The following is a 24158-nucleotide window of genomic DNA, read 5'->3' as shown; positions in this document are numbered from 1 at the left end:
CAAGAAAGGTTGGACCAGATGATCCTTGAGGTCCCTTCTAACCTGTTATTCTATGATTCTATGAAATATTTTTATACCATCCAATGTACATCTATTGGCATTTTAAAATTCTACTATTTAATATGCTTGAGTTCCTGTTCCTTTAAGATATTTTGAAATGAAGTTACAGTAGTAAGTACAAAGATAAGTTAAATTTAAACACTTATCTCCAAACCTCGTTTCCATTTTCTTTGTACAGAATACTTAAATTTAGACATATTTTATATTTAGCATTTTTTATTAAGAAGAAATTTAAGATTAAGTGAATAATACATAGTTAGGCATTTTGAGCAAGTTGCAGTTTTTTATTACACCAATTTGTACCATTTAATTTAACAAATTTCAGTATGCAGCAGGCATTATTTTTTGAGGGAAAAAAAGAGATGCTGTTACAAAGAAAGGTTTTAGAACAACAGATTTTGTGTTAGTTTGTGGGGATAGTCGAAACACAGAATATTTTGAAACCATAGATGCATATTTTCTGAAGAACATATAGATCAGTCTAATCAGTTATATAAAATTAATGAAGCATTATCATTTCTTCTCTAGCATTTGTTATAATACTTAATATAAAGAATCTAAGCTGTTATCCTTCCTTGGGAAATTACAGTCATTAGCTGGGATTAAAAAAATCTGGTAACAGGGTAATTCATATCTTTGATATATCACTAGAATTAGACCCGACATAGAAATTTGCATTACTATGAAGTAAAAAAGGCAAATAAATCAAAAAAAAGGTAAAATACAACTGCTGAATTTAAGCTTTAAGTGAAAATATATAAAAAACAATTTAAGGGGCGGTGGGGGAGGACTATTCCATGGCAACCACTGAGCACTGCTGGTTTTCTGTGATTTTTTTCTCTACAGGGATTAATGTGTTCTAAAACAGATGCTTCCTTTTGTGCATAATCTCTGCTTGGAATTTAAAAATAAAATATGTACTCTACACTAATGAATTCTTTTCTTGTTATTTCCAAAATGACTTTTAAAGAGTGCATTGACTGGAGAAGGAAGCACATCTGAGCTGAGTCTGCCAGTTTTAAAAGTCATATCATTTTTTACATGTAAGAAATAACATTTTTGAGAATTACTGTAGAAAAATAATCCTGATTATGTGATCAAGAAAGCAAATTAATACATAAGAATTTAAAAGTCAAAAGTTTGCTCTGTCAGTTCCCAAATACTTTAATACTAGAGTTTGAGATACACCAATGGGACATACATCTTTTCTGAACAACCTGGAAGACTTCAAATTGGGAATCTCAAAGGGTAAAAACTTTGCCATTTTTACATTTCAATTCTAAAGAGAAAACTTTCAAACCATTTAGTCTAAAACCATGAAATACAATACATTTTTCTAAAATTTTCTACTAAAAATTCTCTTCTGGGGAAAGTGTAAGAGAAATTAAAATCAGAATTTGCCTTTCTTGGTTTTATGTAGGTTACTCATATAATGGAAGTGCTAAAATAACACCAGTACTCTGGGAGGTGTTGGAAATAAATTAATAATAATTTGAATATTTGCCATACGGGGTTAGATTTGATATTAATAGGTGCATGATGAAAAAACAGCTAATGATCATGATGATGAGGAAACTTGTTCTTTCAAATGAATTTCTCAACTCATCACAAAGAACAAACACACTTTATTGAATCAGTGGGAGGTACTGTTGTGCAGATGGTATGGTAGGTCCCAAAGCCTAGACATGTATAGCTAAGTTGGCAAGCAAGAAATGGACAAAAAGCTGACTTTGTAACAAAAAATACATTACTTGTATTTAACCCTGCTCAGTGCTAATGTAAACTAGATGGAGAAAGTTTGAAGACCACTACTGATGGGAAGGGACGTGAAGTGAGGGACAACGGGCTGCAGCAGATGCAATAAAGTTCCTTGACAGTATTGGGTGTACATGGCAAGGTTTTGGGGGGCGGACGGGTGTGCTGCAGGGGTGGCCTCTGTGAGAAGAGGCCTGGGGTTGCCTGGAGTGGGACACAGATGGTTCCAGCCAGCTCAGCAAGGGACCCACCACTGTCCAAAGCTAACTCGGTCAGGGGGAGGGTGGAAGGCAGTAGAGGAGTTGGAAATGAAGGAGTGAAGTGGAGCCTAGGAAAAACTGAGCGGAAGGTGTGTTAGTTTTTATCTTTGTTCCTCCCATCCAGCTCTATTTTAACTGGCAATGAATTAAATTATTTTTCTCCATGTTAAGTCTGTTTTGCCTGTGATGATAATCAGTAAGTGATCTCCTGGTCTTTATCTTGACCCACAAATTTTTCCATCCTATATTCTCCCCTGTCCCATGAAGGAAGGGGAGTGAGAGGGTGGCTGGATGGGGGTCTGGCAGCTAGCCAAAATCAACCCACCACACTGATGTAAAACGTACCTAAAATCTTCTGAAGAGTGACTGATGGTTTAGGTGAGCAAAGGGAATAAAACAAGGAAAATGAGGTGGTGACCTAATACTGTCAAGGAAAAACACAATATTAAGGATCAGCAACATAACCTCAGTAATCAGGGAGACAAGTAAGATCTGATTGAATCTATGATAGCAAGAGTTTTGTTTATTTTCTGTAACAAAATGACAGTAAACACAATAGTGATGAGTGATGCATGCTTTAAAGGGTCATGGTAAGAGGGAATAGCTGTTTGCCATCATTGTAGGGATTTCCTTGTCTACCAACAATAAGTGTACCAAAAGAATTCCCTTCATTGGCTTACCCAACCGGTAAGTGGCAGTGGCATTCAGTTGGTGTTTGGCCAACCATAAGGCAGCATTCATATGTCTAAATATAAGCGTCATGTACCACTAAGAAGCAGAACACCTTCAGCAAAAGTCGGCAGAAGACACTCTAGCCCCCAGGCCCTGTCACCCTGAAAGAAAGGGCATGTATGATTCTTCACAGCAGTTATGCATGAAGACATCCTTGGAAGACTTTGACCAGTGTTTTTCTCTGTTTCTGACTCTACAGCAAAATTGGAACATACGTGATACTTTCATTGAAAAATGTTGATTCATTAAACTTAAGCCTTTTTGCAGGAAAGAAAACTGTATACTATTTTTTTCTGCTCAAGAGTTTTTGAAAACTTTAAATATTTTGACATAAGAGAAAAAGAGAAGCATTTTTTTCTTTTCCTAGAACTAGTTACTTTCAGTTGACCAGTACTTAACCAGATACAAACTTTGCTTATTGTGGATTACTGTAATTATTTACAAGTGAAATATTGAAAATGGCTAAGAATAGGACAAATAAAAATAAACTTAGTACAGGACTTTTCTGTAGGAGAAAATGTGAAAAAAAAAAAAAAGCATAATCCAAAATTGGAGAGGAATAACAATGCAAAGAAATAAATGTCTAATAAATGCACATAGACGATAGGTGTAACACAGCCTCTCTCAGAGGCAACAACGCACATTTTTACAGGATCACATAGACTGCTGAATATGAATCAGGAAGAGTATATATATACACACACAGACTAGATATACTATGTAAGAGTACTATATATATACACATATATATACTATATAAGGGCAGATATAGTATTTCAACAAGATATATGTGGTCATGTTTTTAATTTTTTTATTCTTTACCTCTCTGCTATTTCAAATGCTATTGTAAATAAAAATACCTTTTGTCAGAGCCTGTCGTGGTTTCAGCTGGGATAGAGTTAATTTTCTTCCTAGTAGCTGGTGTAGTGCTGTGTTTTGGATTTAAGATAAGAATAATGTTGATAACACACTGATGTTTTGGTTGTTGCTAAATAGTGCTTCCACTAGTCAAGGACTTTTTCAGCTTCCCATGCTCTGCCAGGTGCACAAGAAGCTGGGAGGGGGCACAGCCAGGACAGTTGATCCAAACTGGCCAAAGGGCTATTCCACACCACATGACATCATGCTCAGTATATAAACTGGGGGGAGTTGGCCAGGGGGGAGTGATTACTGCTCAGGGACTGGCTGGGCGTCAGTCAGTAGGTGATGAGCGGCTGCACCACTTGTTTGTCCTGGGTTTTGTTCTTTTTTGTTGTTGTTGTTTTCCTTTTCACTATTATTATTATTTTATTTTAATTATTAAACTGGTTTTATCTCAACCCATGAGTTTCCTCATTCTTACCCTTCCAATTCTCTCCCCCATCCCACCAGCTGGGATTAAACCACAACAGAGCCAGACTTCCTTTTTTTTTTTTTTTTTTTTTTTAACATAACTGTGAGCCAGCTCTGTAGGAAATAAGTTTAAGAAACACTTTCTAGCTAAAGGAAGATCTGTCTGCATGATCAGATGCAGACGGCTTTGTGTCTCCTCCACATTATTTGGAGGAAAGCCAAGTCTGTTCTGGAAACTTCATTATCATGGTAGTGAAGCTCCAGCCCAGACTAATAAGTCTCCCAAAGAGTCTGACAGCATAGACGAGCCTTGAATCTATATTAGCAACCAGTTTTCTTGATATGTTCTGAAATATGGTAGGTCTTGTGGATCTCCAGGGTAAAGGTATTGATTTCAGTTTCAGATAGCAGAATAAAAGGGATTCCTGTAAATTAAATTCTGTTTCAAAGAGAGTATATTTTATAATTGGAAACATCATATTTCTTTTTTTTCATTGTGAAGAGAAGGATAAGAAAGAACTGAGAACACACGTGGTTCTCAATGTCTCTGACTTACCTCCATTATTCAGGAGAGGGTCATGCCTTGTTCCAACATTTCTTCTGGGCCAACTGTTAATGCGGCAAATGTATCACAGAGAGGAAAGGGAATTTTAGTTTACTTGTTCTCACATGGCCTGAGAGACCCAAAGAGATGGGCAACATCTGGTGAATATAAGCTTCACACTAACAGAGCCAAGTAAACTTTTCAAAGAAACCTATGGATGACTATTACATGGCATTACAGCCTGCAGCTGTTTGGGGAAGGATGTGGGAAGGGGAGAAGGTGTTATATTTGCCAACAAAATCAAAATATTACAAATAATCTGGAGGGTGATGAAAGTATTTTCAAAAAAGCTATAATGATACTTGCAAGTGCTTTCTGGAAGGAAAATGTATTCAGAGGAGCAGAGGTAGTAGAGGAAAGTGATTTGTGTCTGAAGAATGGGAAATTATTGTTGAGAAGGCAGGAGGATAAAGGAAGATAAACGCCTCTGAGAAAAAAGAAAAACAAACACGTATACTGGAAAAAGAGCAATTAGTGACATCAGGATCCCAGTGATAACCTTCCTTACTGTGTGCACTGGGATTTTAAAATTCCTCACACCAGATTCAGCTAGGAAAAGACTGAAGGAAATTCAAATTCAAGATTAATGTGACTTGGAGTTCCCTTGATATATCCAGTTTTGTGTCCAGAAATTAGATACATGTAAAATTTGATGACACCGCACATTTGTCAAAGATTTCTAGACATACTGTAAGCAGTCCTGACTTGCTCATTATATAAAACTGCTAGAATTTCTGGTTATTTATAAATCCCAGACATGTCAGTTGCTTATGTGAAGGCCAATGATGTAGTACACACCTCATATGTCTAGGACAAGATAGCTCTACTGTAAAAGCTCTATGCTGATGTGGTTTGGACAGTGCAGAACACTCATTGCAAATCTGTGCCTTCCAAGGTGTTAGTCATACAGCACTATACACTGATAATGTTCTATGTATAACCTATGGACTTGTCTACTAGTGTTTATGGATAACTAGGCAGACATATTATTTCAATTGGAGATTCTGAAAAACTAAAAATCCTCCATTTCATCCTCTGAAATACTGAAGTGAAGTTTCATTCTGGTTTTTTTGTTTGTTTGTTTGTTTTTTGGTTTTTTTTTATGGGCATGCAGAAATAATAAATCTTGGGTTGATTACAGTAGGATCACTTATATAATCAACCTGAACCTATCATTTAAAGTTGTATCAAAAGGAATTATTGTATTTATGAAGTTGAAAGGAGAAGACAGAGACAACTTTTAAGTCACTTTTAAAACAGCTGTTCTCAGTTGTGTCCTTTTTGTCCTGTTTTCTTGGCTTATAGTTATACTGGTCTTGGTTCTGTTTCCTGACCCTAATCACACAGTGTGATTTCATATTTCTTAGACTATCTTGCCTGGTATCCAGTTATTCCTGTAGAAGGGCATAGGTCTCCACTGTTCATGTATCATATTCTCCCTGTGGTTACGTAGGAGCATCATGAAGTATATCAAATGGAACCAAGCAACTGAGTTTGAGCAACTGAGTCAAGCCCTTGGTGTTTGTTTTAGGGAGAGATGAACAGCCTAGGCTCCACTGGCTGTATTGACCAGGGACTCAATTTAGTTGCTTACACTTAGGCATCCATTACCAATTGTGATGCTCTAGGGACTCCCTAATATCCTCTAGCTGAAGGTCCAAAAACATGCCAGTACTCTGTATGTCTTGTGTTATTTTCCTGAGCACACAGATATCTTTCATAACCCTAAGATATTTTGAATGAACATACATGTTTCAGCAACCCAGTCTTGTTCTATAACAGATAGGTGTTTATACTGACATATCTATCTATCTCATATCTAGAGGTTTAAACTCCTACATTAGAAGTCTACAGTCTGGAGCACAATCTTCTTTCTGTCTCTCCTTCTCTTTCTCTTTCAGCCCTTTGTTACTTCTTCTGATCTTTCCTTCACTTTCTTTTATTCTTCCCCTCTCTCTCCCCCCCCCCCCCCCCATTCTCCTGCCCCTCTTCCTTTCTTTGTTTCTTTCTTTCTGTTTCCTTCCTTCCTTCTTTTCTTCTTTCTCTGAAGCCAATGTTTATGGGTCATCTTCTTGCTGCAAAATTACTTGAAGCGTCACAAGTCTTCGCATTCTGTTTATTTAATTCAGTGACGATATACTGTTCTTTCTGTCAGACTTCAAACATATTCACTTCATAATGCCTCCAGGCATTGAAAACAAAAAGATTGTATCCCTTATTTATAAATTATGATTGCTGCCCAGGAAAAATAATCAATTAGCTTCTTTTCAGATTTTACTCGTTTTTACAATGTGTGCAACGTTTAGTCAATAACAAAAGCAGAAACTGTATCAGAACATATCTGGGTGAAAGCTAGGGGGACCAGTGGGATTAGACTGCCTGCAAGAGATGGGAGCAGAGGGTAAAGGGAGGCCAGCAGAGCAGGGACTCACCCAGGGGCATAGTCCCACGGTACCTGACCAGAAGAGCAGGGCTGGAATAGGGATGGGGGACTAGGGGTCAGCTGGGAGTCTAAGGCCAAGCCAAGAAGTAAAGTCAGGTGAACAGAGCATGCCAAAAATATAACTCAGGCCAGGACTCAGTGCAAGGGCCTGAGTTGAAACAACACTCTCAAGCCCATGGGACTGATGTCACATATGTGGAAGACCTAGATGAGGCTTCTCACAGCTCTTTCTCACAACTTAGATGTTTTCACTTAAGTGTAACCCAAGGTTGCACAGCTGAACCCTGTCACAGCACACCTTAAACACAGGTGACTAAAGCCCAAGGTGGGTCTGGAAATACAGGACTACAGAGGAGGCTTACGGAAAAGGACGGTTATAGACAATTAGAGCCCCGTTGGTCCACTTAGAAACCTGAAAGCGTAAGGGCTACAATTAGAAAATTGCAATCTAGAAGCCTGTAAAGAGCCTGATTAGGCTTCAACTACAGTTTCATCTGTTTGTTTTGCACTCAAATGCTCTTTCCATTTAATTTTTCTGTTAGTGTCTAACTAAAGCTCTTTTTCTGTTTCTTCTTACTTTTTCTTTTTTTAATGCCTGTCAAAGAACTTGAATACCAAATCACTAAAAAGTAAATGTTTTATAATTTGTGGGTTGGCATGTTGCATGAGCAATCAGGCTATATTCTTATATTTAATGAATTATAAGATTTGCTGCAAGGAAAAAGTAATCACCCATGAAATGAAGGTATTTTCAATTCCACCTGAAATGCATATACGGAGGATATAGAAGACACATTTTAATATTTTAGCAGCGCTTCACCTGTCATTGGTCTGCTCTGTCCAGAGTACATTGGTGGTCCAGGCATCCCAGTAAAAAAGCAGGACAAACCATTTTCATTTTGTCTAGGTTTGATAGGCAGAACAGACCGTTTCAAGAGATTATTTAAAACTGCAGCTTTAATGTATAAATATGGCAGCATTGCATATATAATTTTCTTTCAAGGAAAAATCCTTTTCTTCAAAATTATCTGCAGGTTTATTTAAGCAGCTGCTTAATTAGAATGATGAATATTAGATTCTAACTATGCTTATATGCCTAATTTAGCTTCTTCCAATAAATGATTAGACACAAATTTTGAACTAATTTCAGTCAGGACTTCAGTAGTTTCAGGCATAAGGTTTCCACATGGAATCAGAGAAGGGCTCTATCAGCCTCAGTATTATGCTTCAGGAATAGGAGTGCCAGTCTACATAACTTCTTGTTATAGGGAAATAATTCATTACCTTTATCATACCTTTCTTCTTCTCTGATTCTGTGATACCCTTTTTAAAGTGGGATGACCCTAACAGCAATAAAAATATAGATTTATTTCGTAGCAATATTTCCTGTTTTGTTCTCTGTTCCCTTCCAACTATTTTCTAACAGTCTCCCCTCCTAATGGTTATTGAATTAATGTTATCAGAAAAATCATGGCTCCAAGACCACTTTCTTGAATTGTAACTTGAAACTCAGCACTACTTACATATAATGAGTGTTATTTATCCATATGTACATCATCTAACACATCACAAAGTTGCAAAAAAGTTTTATCAGTTTTCTTTACCTGCCATTAACCATGAGAGTTTTCTGAAACTCTTGACAGTCAGTTTTGGATTTGACTATGCTGAATAAGTTTGAAACACTTGCTATTTTTTTTTTTTTTGATCTTATTGTTTACCTCTTTTCTAAATCTTCTGTAGTCATGTTAGTACTACAATCCAACACAGTTCCTTCAGAGAGCCTGCCCGTGGCATCAGGTGCATACCCACGAAGTTTGCATGAACAGTATTAGTTCCAAGCAGTCCTTAAAAGTGTATCTATGTGGTTCCATTGCTTTTATGAACAGTTTGGTTCCTGACTACCCTCAGAAAAGCCATGCACCCTAATGAGTCTATCCACTCAATTTCTTCCTAGAATGTGGTTTTACTAATAATACAACAAAAATATCCCTGAACCTGGCTACTACAGAGATATTGCTCATGGGTTAAAAGCTCTACTATAAATATTGTTCACTTCTTGTTATCCCACACAATTGAAAAAAAAGACTTAAATCTGCTACTTCATCCCTATAAGAATGAGGATGTCTCCCAGCACACAGACCACAGTTTTTAATATAACACGCTTCCTTTTTCAGTGCCTATGCAAGTCACATAGTCTGATATTGACATATTCACCTTTTAGAAATTATTTAATTGTCTCATGCAAAGAGCCGTCTCTTCAGTTGTTCATATTAGGTATAAATTTTTGTAAACATTTACATAATTTGGAACTTTTTCAGAACGTATTCTTTAAATGTTGGGTTAAAAAACTGGAGAGATTAAGCCCACATAATATTTCTGGTTTTATCATGAGAGTCAGAACTGCCATGAAAGATTGAATTATTACGTCTTGATATATCCTTGATGTAGAGGTGACCTCCTTGCTACAAGCAATTTCCTGTAATAATAAATATCAGAAGTCAATTGAATTTCTGCAGGATTTGATTAGACCAGCCTTTATAATTTCACTTTTCATTTCTATGCTACATTCTTCCTTGAACTGCTAAATAATTTTATTATTTCAAGATACACTTAATCACTTGTTTGTCATAGGTTAACTAAAGGTTACTCTGAATCTATAAACTTGCTAGAAAGTTAATTCTTTTACATGGAAATAACAGTCTTGGCAATTTGCTGTTACGAAACGAGTTGACAAACTACATGTCAGAAAGCTCAGCTCCTTTTATAATCTGTTAAACCTAAATGGTTGTTACCTGCCATAAATCGTGTAGAACAAAAATGTCTGTACTGCTCCTATTTGCTCAGAGATCCTTAACACCTGAGCACAATGTTAAAGATTTTTTTATTTTACCTCCATGTTCTGCAACAATATTTGGAAAATGATTTGCTTCTAACATCTATGCTGCAAGGTATTTTTCATTCTGCTGAAGGATTTGAACAAGTACAACACTTCACTTTTACTGAAACTCATGTAATGCCCACTGTGCAAATTCCTTTTCTCCCCATCACTGTCTTCAAAACTGCCTAACTTTTATTTTTTTTTTCCCCCACCACTGAATGGGATTTTCCAGTATCATGAGAATAAAGACTTACGTGTCTCCAGTAGTTGAAGGACAAGTAGTAGTTGGTATTTATGACATGCAAAATGGATTGTTTCATAGACTTGACATATCATCTTCCTACATTGGTTTCTGCTTTCTGAGGAAAAAAAAAAAAAAACCAAACCACAATTGCTTCTTTTGACAGTTAGAGGTAGTTTGGGCTCTAACAACAACTTCTGTCACCAGGCTAACAGATTTTTCTCCCCTGCTGCAAAAATATATTTTTTTTGCCAGGGAACACATCTTGATTTCTTTTATTTACTGCTACTAATAATACTTGATTTCTTCTATTAACTAATAATTAATTATTTACTCAAAATTTGAACTCATCAATAACTACAAAAGCTTCGTTCTTGCAGTTGTGTATCAGGAGTAGATAATGGTGTACACTCATGTAAAATTTAGCTTTTTCCATAAAAATACATTAAACCAGACATGAAATTAGAAAAGCATAATAATAAATACAAAATATGCACAGTAAAATTAATACAAAGTGAATCTTCCAGTGTGGGTATGAGTCTATGTATGTTTTGCATACACAATATGCAAAATATTGTGACATGATAAGTATTGCAACATTAATTTCGTTAAAATATTCCTACATGTGTACGAAATACAAATTTTAAAAATCTTATCACGTATGGCCTTTTGTGTATAAAGGTAAAAGAGGAAGAGATTCATCTGCCACATTTATTCCCAAACAACCAACCTCTTTTGAGAGCTGTCATGGTTACTTTCTGTTCCTGACATCTGTTAAGCTTACCCTCTGCAAATATGTCAAGAGAAGGCATTTTCTGTTCTCATCCCATCCCAGACAGCGTAAATAGTCCATCCTGGAAATGAGGGAGAGAGAGGAAGAATAAGTAATCATCACTTCACTCCTACATAGTGACATGGAACCAGGAAAACAGGCACATCAAGTTTCCATACTTTACCCCAAATGGTATAATAATTCATCAAACCCAGTGCAAAACCATATTTTTTTTACATCAGGCTATTTTATAAGCCTACTTAACCCTTATAGTGAAATACAGTACAGGAACAAACATATCAGCAACATAATACTGAGAGAGAGTGGAGTGGAGAAGAGAATGTATTCCACAGGATACCAGTCTGATTTCAAAGGGGGAAGAAGAAAAGAAGAAAAAAAAACAAACAAACAAAAAAAAAAAAAAACAAAAAAAAAAAAAAAACTAAACCTGTCAAAAGGAACACTCATATATTGAACAACTTCCACCTTATTCTGTCTGCTCTGTCCAGTTTCATGACAAAGCCATCACAAGCAGAGAAAGCTTTGTTCCAGAAGGAAAGGAACATATGTTTTGAACAGAGGAACATCACCAGCCTTCTATACATGGCAAATAGCTATTACCACATGCTAAGAGTAACAGCAGCAAACGTATTTTCAAAAGCAGTCAAATAAAACAGTTCAAAAAACATTTCAGATACCATCTAAAACACCTTTTATGTTCATCAACAGTTGGTGTATGTTAGCAATAAGTCCCATCTCTTCTAGAGAGAACTAATGACTCACAGGTGAATTTTCAGAAATACATGAGTGATTTTGAAGATTAATATTTATTTTCAACACTGACTAATACCTTGGGGTAAAATCCAGAAACTGATCCAGTATAACTTAGCTAGAAGATCCTGCATGAGGACATTCAGCTTTCACCATTTGGCATTTTGTTTGTTTTCATAATTTATCTGGATTTTTAATGTGTATCTAATTGGATGTCATTGGCTAAAAACAGTAACTTCTCCCAGTTATGTTGTCCAACTACTATGCTAAAGGCTCAGATTTCCTTTTGTTTGAGCCATCTTGCTTTCATGCCTTTTGCAGTTTCTCCAGTTGATAGTTTTCCATATTTTTTGATATTTTTATAGATATTGATAGTTTTTGATAGTTATCCCTATCAAAACTGATCTCTGTTTCTCTCTCAATATCTTCAGTCTAGTAGGTTAGTTTATCAAAAGACTGTTGGATTCCCCCCCCCCCCAGGTCCTGTTAATTCTAAGGCAGCTTGTTTCAAGAATACAAGCAGATAAGAAATACAATTAAGCATAGCTCAAATGCAATTGAATAGACTGCCATTGGGTATCATACAAAGGAATATATATAACACAAAAGACTTTAAACACCAATGATGTCACAGGTAAACTGTGGGATTGAACCTTAGTCTCTCTCAAGTACATATTTTCTATTTTTTCAAGTAGTTGATGCATGTTATATATTGTGCTATTTGTATAAACAAATGAGGTAAGCCTGTAGAAAATTAGGAAAACATTGGGGCCTTTATTTTAGTCTATAAACTGATGTTCATTTAAAAGCTCCCACCTATTATTTTCACTTGTTCACAAAAGATGCCACTAAAAGTTATAAGACCAGATCCTTAACAGCTGCAAATGGCCTAGTTACCTGATAATAGTTTCAAAAGAATGTTTCTTTCTTTTAAAATGCCCTGTCTCCCAACAGCTACATTTGATACGATCTGTGATATGTTCCTTACCATGTGTGAAGATAACTGGCTTTTTCTTTACAGAAATTATACATGGATACTTTTAAAGATAGTGAAGAAAAGAGTACTCTTCAATATACTTACCAGATCAAACATTTGAATCTTCTTCCCGTCTTTCTCTTTTCCTCTCACTCTTCATCATTAATATCTTGTGTGCTACTGATTTATGACTTTTTTTTCCATTTTCTTTGTGTGCACACAGATGTTTCATTTTCCCAAAGAACTTTGCATAATCTCGTCATTCCATAAAATCAATTCTTCTTATTAAAGGATTTATTTATATTTTATGGTTTTATCAATAAAATAACATGATGTACTCTGTCTCTTCAATAATTTAACTGGACCATCTCGACAGAAATCTGAAGTGTGGTCAGCTAAAACTACTTGGCTATGCATGTCTATATTACTTTTGTAAGAAACTTTAAGCAGACCTATTTACAAATTTCATCTGCTTTAGCAGCAGGTGACATATCTTGTGGAAATATCTTGTCTGTCTATATTGGGTTCATGATGTGTCACAAAACTAAGTGATACTAATAGATTTGACTAAGTCAGGCACAGAATACTGAAGCCTGTCTGCACTTTAAAGTGGTCCAACACACAGCAGGCAATTCACCTGATTATTATCTCCTGTTCAGCACAGCAAGCCTATAGTGCAATTACCTGTAGATTTGACCATGAAGGAATTCTTAAAAGGTAATGCAAAACTAGTTTATATAAAGGCAAAGTTATATCTGTATGGACTTCAATTTCTGTTGCAGTTACATGCACCTATAAATTTGTTGACTATATTTTTTTGTTTGGTTTGGTTTGTTTACCCTCTCAGCTCAACACTGAGGCAGCTAGGTCATTTTCTACTGCTGCAGTGTATAAGGAAGAAAACATACTGTATCACCACAGAGCATTCAGAGAGTTAGCCTCATGTGTCAAGCACTCCTTCACCCTTGTTTAAAAATAATAAATTTAGGCAATATTCCCCACCCCTTTAACTTGGGTTTAAGCAACAAAAAGCAGACAAAGCCAAGTTTGGTTTTTTTTTTTTTTGTGATGCTAAATGAGTTTTAACTTTTCTTCAAACAAAAAAACATAGCAGCACTTTGTAGATGTTTCAGACACTTCAGTTTTCATCTGTCCAAGTGTAGATACTCGCTATGGAGACATTTGCATCTGAGCATCTCAGTCCACATCCCTAAATGGAGAGCTTTTAAAGAGAATTATATTCTTCCCACTGTAATGTTGCCATTTGTAACAGACCACATAAATTTCACCCTAGACATGCCTATTTCCTCTCTCCCTTGATCATAAGGGGAGTCTATGATAATTATTTCAAACATAGATATCTGTTTAAGTGTGGCAAATTCCAGCACTTTAATCTCAGAATTTTAAGTCTGGTTTTGTGCATGAGTGTGAAATAACCAAACAACACTTCTTCCTCTTATAGTCACAAAACAGTTACCCAGGAGCATACTGCATTGTATTTAGTGAGTTACTTGATTTTGTGCTGTAATTCACTAAAACAGAATTAGTTAGGTGGTGTATTATTCCAAAATTAAAACATATACAAATAACGCTGAACAACTATGAAACAAGAGCCTGTTAAGCAGTATGGCTGACATGGAGATATATGTAAAACATTTCTGACATTAATTGTACCCAGTAGCAACCTTCAAGATCAAGCGGATATTGATATTCAGAGAGCACATTCACTGCAGTCACAGAGCTTTCACAGAAGCTCATCTAGTAACAGAAATAGAAATGGATAATAATGACCTCCCTGAATTAACAAGGGAATGGCTGTGGAATAGCTTGCTTTCATACATCAACACGCTGACACTTGTATTTAAACAGGATGATCCATCTCACTCTCTAAAAATGACTTAGTGATGGTAGAAGTGTTATAAAGAAACAATTGCTACTTTTTGTCTTTGGAGGAGTTCAAATGGCAAGACAGCAGTATTCCCTGTACTAGTATAGCCTGGGATTTTTTTGCAACCTTTCAGAAGAAAAATATACGTGATATTTTGTTCACTTGAATACCTGAAAATTACTGAGACTGTGGGTAATGTATTTTTAAGCTGCAAGTCTATCCAATAAGAAAAGCTGTCTATTGCTAACATATTCCTTTAAATTCTGTTATGTATTAATAATACACTTTAACATATTTTTGAAGGCAAGGCACAATAGAAACCTGCAGACCCTTTTTTTTTTTTTAGCATTACTTCTGAAACTAACTAGAAAGAGATCATGTTTATACATAAATAAAAGTACTGTAGGCATTGAAAAATTTCAACTCAGTAACTACGTAAGAAGATTGGGATTAGAAAGGAAAAATCAACAAGATAATACACTGATTGTTATTCCTGTTAGAGTCATAGGTTTTTGGCCACATTTGGTATTTAAGTAGCCTTGATATTAAAAATTTTATTGACTCACTACATACACACTTTGTTTTTTGATCTAAAGTTAAATAGTTCCAGTCATTATTTCTCAAAAAAAGTAGTATTGTCTATGTTAAAACAGAAATCTTTGTCTAAACTGGAGAAAAAAAAAAAAAAATCTTGGCTTTATGAATGAAAACTGTTTAATGTGGTTGCAGTTACAGTTTCAGAAAACTATATTTAACTTCCAGGAAGTTATTTCTATACCTATACTAGATACAAATATTGAGAGTCAGAAACTCAACATCTTGAAGGGAATCAAATCTACAGTTTTAATAATAGGTTGATCCAATATAAGAATAGTCTTATAAGGTATTTATAAATTTAGTATTTCCTAACACTAAAGGTCAGCAAGGAGACAGAGCCAGGCTCTTCACAGGTGCATAGTGGGAAGATAAGAGGCAATGGGCAGATAATGAGACAGAGCCAGGCTCTTCACAGGTGCCTAGTGGGAAGATAAGAGGCAATGGGCAGATGAGAAATCTATTTCACCTTGAAAGCAGTCAAGCAGTGGGGCAGGTTGCCCTGAGAAGTTGTGAAAACCTGGTAACTTTCAAGATCCAGTTGGGCAGAACCCTGAGCAACTTGGTCTGATCCCAAGATCCAATTAGACAAAACCCTGAGCAACTTGGTCTGATCTCAGAGCTGCCCCTTCTTTGAGCAGGAATTTGAACTAGAAACCTCCTGAGGTACCTTCCCACCTGAATTATCCTATGGACTCACAGTGCTAAGGAAAAGAGCCCTGCTCAATTTTTGAACTGAAAAATTGTTAGAGAAGGAAATGTTAATGAGGAATTTCCAGCTTGCTTTTACTGCTAATCACAACCACCTTGTCTGTACACCTGAACAACATATGTTAAATTAATCAATTTTCAGGGTTTTTGTTAATTCTAAAAACTCTTATTATTCCATCAAGTCTTCAAAAGGAATTTTGTTGTTCATTAATTTTCTGCCAGTTCAGCATTTATAGTGAATTTCAGTTTCTGCCTATGTAAGAGTTCCAGCAGTCAAAGCATGGATATATTCCTCAAAAAAAAATTTTGGAAAAACTTCTACTTTTTATTTATTACAGGGAATTCCTCTGACTTTGAATGCATGTCAGCCTTTTATGTTCATTTGTTTGTTTGCAATGTAATCTGAAAAAAAATGGTAAAAAAATTGCTTCTCTTCAAAGCTTATTTCAGCTGCCTCTGATTTTGTTGTTGCTTTTTCTTTTTAAGAGTCTGCCATTATTAGACATGGACTAGTGGATGGTTCTGAAAAGCTTAAAACTCCAGGGAAGGAAAGTCTGTTAAAACAATAAGAAAAGGTTAATGCAAAAAAAGCAACCTTTACCTATACAAGGGAAAACTGCCACATTCTAACAGACTTCTTTCAGTTTCATAAGAATTTCTTCCAACTAAGTGTTCTTAAAAGTTTTAAATGACCTTTATTTTCAGAGGAAAATAGGACATTATTTTCAAGCATTACTGCACCATGTAAGCTACATATCCTTTGAGATTATTTAAAAAAAAAAAAAAAAATCAAGATTCTTCATGTAGGTTTGTTTTCAATAAATATAATGTTAATTACCGAAGCAAATAAGACTGTTTTCAGAAATGCTAGAGCTATTCTACAGTGAGAAGTAGGATGCCTGCCTCCTTTTGGATGGGATTGGAGGAAAAAAGACAAGGCAACAGTCATAGATATTTAAGTGAACTGGCAGTTAGTTCTCCCGTAAATTTTTCTTTTCCCAGATATGTATAGAATATGTCTTTGTTTCCAGTATAGGACTGAGTCTCCACAGGAAGGTCATAACAAAACCAGTCCAAGAAATTATCTCAGATACTGGCCCAGATCATCCATACCATTTAAATATGAGCATGCTCCTCGACATGATTTTTGCATGTGCTAACCAGCATTTTTCCAAGTAATGGCTAAGCATTCTTACTAGTCTAGTGGGGGAGATCACCATCCAGCAGTGCAGAGAAAGCAGAGCTGTTATTTCACACCTTGACTCTGTATGGGGCTTCAGTGTGATGTCTCCTAGAAAAACACCATAGAGAGTTTGGGTGATAGCACACTCCAGGAACTCCTTCCACAAAAAGTACAGAGGAACACACACCTTGTGGGCTCCCGCCACCCTGTCAGGCTTCCCAGCACTAAACCAGACATCTAGAATGCTTTCAGCAGTGTAGATGTAGCATGGATGTATAGGTAAAAACTTCTTCGCAAAAAAAAAAAAAAAAAAAGAGTACTAATAACATTATTTAAATCATTAACCACTAATACTATTCAATAGTACTAAACAACAGTACTCAATAATACTAACCAAAAGTACTGTTCAATAATGCAATTAAAAGTACTAATAATAATGCTAGTATCTTCCTCATAGCTCCTAAAAATCCCTTCAATAAAATGGAAAATAGTAATGAAAAAATGATAAATTGATGAATGAAAATTGATACATCAAGAACAGAAAGCCAGAGTCTAGTTGAGAAATATGTGTTTATACTGTCAAGTAATTTTTCCTGTTATTTACATGTGAACTAATCTCCTGATTATACACACTGTACTGGTTCAAATGAAGGTTATGTTCTAGAGCTAAGATACTGTAGAAAATCCAGTATTTTCCTCGGAAAGCAATCCTAGAACATAATCTATACCAGAGGCTGAGTTACATATTGTATAGCCTGCATATTTCCGAGATCTTTCTACATGATTGCTGTTTAAGGCAAAGATATTTGACCTATACATTGTGTTATTGTCTGCAATAATCAGAGAGAAAAAAAACCCTAACTTTTTGATTTTCAAATCTTTAAAGGTTTAAAAAGTAACACTTCCACACTTCCGGATAAATACATACATGTTTTTGCTAAACAAAACTTTACTTATCATATCTCATTTTTCACTTTTATATTTATTTCATTAATGTTTTTGATCAATTTTTCTTACTTCACTAATAATCCTTTCCCCCCCCGCCAAATTTTCAGTAATGACAAGAAAATTGGAAAGCAAAACAATAATAAAAAAAGGAATAAAATAAATTTAAAAAAAAGAAATAAGTAGAAGGAGGCAAATAGCTAATTGTATACACTTACCTTTAAGAACTCACAAAGTACTCAGGGATTTTTTTTTTTTTTTTGAAAATATGTTTGTTTTCCTATTGAAATAAACTTTAACTTAAAAAATTGAAACCTCCTTTAAAAAGAAAAGGTACAAATGTTATTTGAACTCAGAAGTTGAATGTAGACACATCTATCCTCAAATGCATAGATTCTACTATGTAAACACTGAAATAGTTTACCAGAAGTGCAGTTATATATTCATGAAATGTGTTCTAAAAATAAACACGCGAGTCATGAATAAAGGTTTTTTGTGACTGTTGGCAAATCTCATCGCCCATTGCAATATGCTCAAAATCTACTATATGGCAGCTATATAGTTAACTTACAAAATATCTATCTGGGACATTACTGTATACAGGTGGCAAACTTTTGAACATTATCAATTTTCTAAGAATTTATATGGATATGAATATTTTTTTTTCCTAATTTTTCCTAAAAAGCACTTTTAAGATAATAAGTAGGAAACTATGTTCAAGGACAGTTTTCTCTAAAATAATGAATGACAAAATTTCTACAAGAAGTCTATTCAAATGCAGTTAAAAATTGAGAAAAAATCAAAAGAACAAATTATGTTATTGAAGAGTGACTGGCTTCAGAGGCATTTAAGTGTGTAACTACGGCTACTAACAACAAGTATCAGAATAATTTCTAATTATCATATATTCTAAGATGCCACCTGTCTACTTCATATTAGACATGAATCTGTATTACCAAGCACATCTGTCTAGAAAAAAATAAGTTAGTTCCAATAAATAGCAGGTACATAGATTATAGGTATAGATTTGTACCTGCTACTCAGAAACTGCAAACTATTTGGGTTATTACCATAAATTGAAGCTGAATCTTATTGTTAATGCCTATGATTTGTTCAGTGAACTAAGTCAGTTAGAAGAACCATTACATTCTTGTGAAATGTTTCTGAAGATAAATAAAAAAGCAGCTAAGGACAACATCCAGATAATAACCCTACAGTAAGAAGTTATCCTCAATTAATTAGTGCTCTTGCAGTCTCCCAAAATTAAAAAAAAAAGAAAAATCTGTTTTTATTTAAAAATAATAGCCTTACATTCTTAAAATTAACAAAATTATAAATGACTTAATATTCTAAATTGAAACAGCTTTAACTTTTTTCTTTTTTAATCCTTTTAACTGATGATATAAAAAAAATACCTACAATCCCATGTGTACAACAGTATTTTCAAGTATCTCCATTGTTTTTAATACTAAACAGACAAATAGAAAACAAAATAAAATCTTCACTTTAGGTATATAAATTATTAGCAACTGTAATAGAGCATTACCAGTTACAATCAGATCAGATATTCCACTGATAAACACCTACATTATTTTATCATCTTTAGCACACCAAAACATAGCTTTTCTCTGTGTTGCTACTTACAGAACTGTTGTGGTTTAACCCCAGTCAGCAACTAAGCAACACACAGCCACTCATTCACCCTTCTTCCCCTGGTGGGATAGGGAAAATAATCAGCAAAATAAAGTAAAAGCTGTGGGTTGAGATAAAGACAGTTTAACAGGACAGCAGAGGAAGAAATAATAATAATAAAAGAATACACAAAACAAGTGATGCACAATGCAATTGCTTACCACCCACCAACCAATACCCAGCCAATCCCCAAGCAGCAATCACTACCCCCCAGCCAACTCCCCCCAGTTTATATACTGAGCATGACATCATACGGTATGGAATAGCCCTTTGGCCAGTTTGAGTCAGCTATCCTGGCTGTGCTCCCTCCCAGCTTCTTGTGCACCGGGCAGAGCATGGGAAGCTGAAAAGTCCTTGACTAATGGAAGCACTACTTTGCAACAACTAAAACATCAATGTGTTATCAACATTATTCTCATACTAAATCCAAACCACAGCACAATACCAAGCTACTAGGAAGAAAATTAACTCTATCCCAGCCAAAACTAGGACAGAAACAAATTATTTTCAAAGTCATTTTTTAAAGTCTGAAATCAAATTAACCATCTGTAAATTTCAGAATGCAATAATTATACCTGCCACACCATTTAACTAAATTTATACAACTAATAAATCATTATGGGGTTGTGAGGGTTTTCTGGTGATCCTTTTAAAATGTTATTAATTATAAGTGGCTGTTTTCAGGTTCTTGAGTGCATTATCTTATCTCAAAATATTATGGAACAAAGAATTGAAACAAAGTTTTCTTACCTATTTTACCAAATACATGAATATGTCTCAGTTTTTATTATAGTTTCAGATTACATTACTTTTGCATTTAGCAGATACAGCTGATAGACATCTGCACTTTCATTCCACAATGATTTACAGGTGTCTGTTTTCCTGACTATCTCCATGACTACTAATTGACAAAAGTTGCAAAGAAAGTGGGATGAAGCTGTGAGGCTGTGCAAAACTTCCCAGAACTTATTTCTCTAGTAGAAGTCTGATTGTAGTACTGTCCTCAAAGTTATGCATGTGCTTTTGAACCTTTTGTACTGTTTCTGAAAAACTGGTCTCCATAGTTTCTCTTAAGATTTTTTTTATTTCCTTTTTTTTTTTTTTTTTTAATGTACTAGAAAAAAGACAGCTGCATTCTTTCATCCTTTAGCACCCTAAAATTGAGGTAGTTAATATAATTTTTCTGTTAAGAAACATAATTTCTTAAAAATGTGCTGTGGATAAGAGATAAAATTAACAGGCTTGGAGGTAACAGGATAGCAAATGAAACACAAGCAAATAAACAAAAAGACCACCCTAAAAGTCTATATACCTTATATGAAGGAAAAATGCTTTATTTAAGGATTGCAATGATAAGATGACAGACCACATGGAACACATATGTTCTAGTAAGTTTAATGAGGTTACAACCTGGTACAACCACTAGCACAAGGTCATTTATGCTAACTGCTAACAAAGTCTTGGGGATTATTGTGTCCTATGTGAACAAGTATTCTTTCAAACAGTTCTGTTTTGGGCACAAACACAGGTTAGCTGTCTAACCTATCTATCTAACCTAGGTTGCAAGTTGAACTATGCCAATTCACCTTAAGGAGAGTAAATGTACTCTGGCATATTTTATTTATATAGCTATAGTCATAAATTATGGTACTAAAATGCTTGGTTGATATAAGATAGAATCTCTCTCTCCTGTCAAATAAGGAACATATTTTAAAGATCATGTCCATTTGAAATGTCAACATAACTAAAACTTTTGAGGGCAACCTATTCATTTGTCATCCTAATTTGCTAGTAAGAATTAAAGATTAATACATGGAGTACAATTTTTTTTTTTTTTTGCTTCAATATTTACATGTTAAAAATGCAATCATTTCAGTCCTTCATTCACTTTAGACTTCCTTCTAAAAGGAAGACACTTGCATAGGACTAGGATTGGGCTGAAGAATTAGAACTGGAACTAGGAAGACATTTGAGCTAGGGATAAAAGAAGACAATAACGCAGGTCACTTTACTGTGTGCTAGTGAGGATTACAGAAATGCTTAACAGCTATCTCATACCTAATACATTAAGACTTGGAAATACTTTAGACTCTCCTTCAAAACAAGAACAACAAAGTAGTGATTTAGAAAGGGCTGACTCTTTTCTTCTGACTCACTTTTCTAGGTCTCAAATAAATCTCTAACAAGATTAAGTACATTTTTAATTATTTCCCATGTTAAAAAACAATAGAAAAATATTACTGGTTTAGTAATTAAAGTATGTATTTAAAAAACAATTATAAAATACAGATTGATTGAAATACACCGGTGATTAAAAGAGCATCCGTTTAAAATAGGATATGCAAACTTTTACAAATATTGTAAATCATACCTAATTACAATGTGACTAGAATATTGAAAATTTATATTATTTTGTGTTATTATTAAAATGTATCACATTCTAATCTAATACAGTTTTCTTGACCCGCTGATCAAGTTATTTGTGAAGTCTAGAGCCAAGGAGTAATCAGTGATATTTTATCCAAAAAGAATCATAAAGTTATAAAAAGAAAGAAAAGAAAAAAAAACCAAAACCCACAACATATTGAAATGTTAATTTAATTCAAAATTAATTTTCCAGAAAATCCTAATTTTCCTATTTTACTTTCACACACTTGCCCTTAAATAACTTGTTTTATTAAACATGGTCCAAGAACAGTTTCAGACTTCTTAATTTTAGGACCTTAATCTAAAGGCATATATTATAAGGGTCATTTCATTTTGTTTCCTATATAATCTGTGGCAAAAAGCAGATTCCTCCACAAGTTAAATTCCACCAGGAGCTGAATTAGATATATGTCATCTCAAAATTGTTCTCTGAAGTAAACTTTTAATTGGTTATACAAATAATTGATGTCTACTATCTTAATTATTTATAAAAGATGTTTAAAATTATATGTTATGAATAACTTGGTATGGGATTCATCTTTTCATTAGGAACTAGCGCATAGTGCATCAGACAATTTCCTTTTCTGTCAGATTATACATGCAAAATTACCTGTACCTGCCTAAGCTTCATTTTACTTACATAATATTGCCCATATGCATTTTTTTTAATAAATCTTCAAAGCTTTGACAGGTATAGCATATTAACTTATCTCAATATTTTGGCATTTTTATGAACTATACAATTTTATAGTAAGTTACTGAAGTAAGAGTGAACATTTTAACAGTGACCATTACAGAGCAGAATGTATGTACAAGATTAGAAAAGAATATGCTGAATTATTTTTAAAGCCAAACGTAAATCAGAGAAACCCACTTTTGTAACTATCATCAAACTAAAAGTTATATGATGTAAAACAGGTTCCCAAAGATAGCTTGGAGTGATAAAATGAATAGTTAAACACTGGTTCAGCAACATAAAAAACACAACCAAAATAAAGGAATTATTTTTACTCCTCCCCAAAAACAAAACAAAAGAAAACAAAACAATGTAACCCTTGTAATGTTATTAAAATTCAGACTGTACAAAGAAGACACACTTTGAAGGGTAACATCAATGACATATTAACATCTTTTTAACCATGACAAATAGCTATTAAAGTATAGTTTACATGAGCTTTGGAATATTAATGTTTTAACATTTTTGCATATAGGCATGTATTTGCTTTAGCAGTAAAACGTACTGTACAGAAACGCTTTTGTAATAGACATCATTAGATTGTACTTTGACTTGTTAGTGATAAGACTTTTCCAACCTATGTGAAATCAATAAAGAGGAAAAAGAAAAATTCACTGATCTTTTTTATTACTGAGTTATTAACTTGTTTGTGATGGACTGATCCTGTTCAATTTCCTGTAAACTGCTGCAGTCTTCTCTGGTTTTAATGCACCTCCTCCTTCATTTGGTGCTGTAGCTCGTAAATATCTAATTGTGTTTTCACAGTGTCAGGTGAACATTGCTGGCTGTTGTTCTGATAACATATTGATTTTAAAATTTTGCTACTCACTTTTGACTGTTTGGAGTCAAACAGCAGCCCTGAATAATAGATCTAATTTCAAGTTATCAACCACCTTCTTCCCTCTGGTCAACTTTCTGAAACTAAATGACTGCTGTTAAAATGAAGCTGGCTACTTCTGACAGCAGAATTATTCTGTGTTGCTACATTAAGGAACAGTACATCTTGCTCAAGACTTTCATCTTTCCAAAGACTATTAAAAAATAACCCTGAAATGTACTATCATATACGTGTCTATGACTGTCACATGTTTATGATTACACAGAACGTTCTTAAATCTGGCAGTGGAAGATAATAAAATGAAAATATATCTATTGTGC

This window comes from Platalea leucorodia (assembly GCF_965183815.1).
Source record: "Platalea leucorodia genome assembly, chromosome: 2".
Classification (NCBI taxonomy): domain Eukaryota; kingdom Metazoa; phylum Chordata; class Aves; order Pelecaniformes; family Threskiornithidae; genus Platalea; species Platalea leucorodia.
This window is presented reverse-complemented; position numbering follows the sequence as displayed.